The sequence below is a fragment of the Myotis davidii genome, unplaced genomic scaffold (genome assembly GCF_000327345.1).
Source record: "Myotis davidii unplaced genomic scaffold, ASM32734v1 scaffold324, whole genome shotgun sequence".
NCBI lineage: Eukaryota > Metazoa > Chordata > Mammalia > Chiroptera > Vespertilionidae > Myotis > Myotis davidii.
In genome coordinates, this window is record NW_006295053.1 from 401,684 (window position 1) to 401,896 (window position 213).

The following is a 213-nucleotide window of genomic DNA, read 5'->3' on the forward strand; positions in this document are numbered from 1 at the left end:
GGCAGCCTGTCAGGGCCCTCTCTCACCAGGGCTCGCTCTCTCTGACGGACCCTGAGCCCTCTGGGAGGAGGCAGGGCCTGTGCCTCTGGCCTGGACAAGCCCAGCAGATCCCCCACTAGAGCGAGCTGGGGCTGCACCCTGAGACGCCAGCCAGGGGACCCTGCCCGTCGGTCCGTGTGCCCGGCCCGGGCCGCCATCTCACCACGAGCGCCC

The 213-nt window shown here is 71.8% G+C and overlaps 2 protein-coding genes across 2 annotated transcripts in view; both read right to left on the reverse strand.

Annotated features, from left to right (window-relative positions):
* UNC45A (unc-45 myosin chaperone A) overlaps positions 1-213 on the reverse strand; it is a 15,196-nt gene that overhangs the window by 6,458 nt on the left and 8,525 nt on the right. The window lies entirely within an intron of this gene.
* MAN2A2 (mannosidase alpha class 2A member 2) overlaps positions 1-213 on the reverse strand; it is a 53,939-nt gene that overhangs the window by 3,202 nt on the left and 50,524 nt on the right. The gene's annotated exons all lie outside the window — the stretch shown is intronic.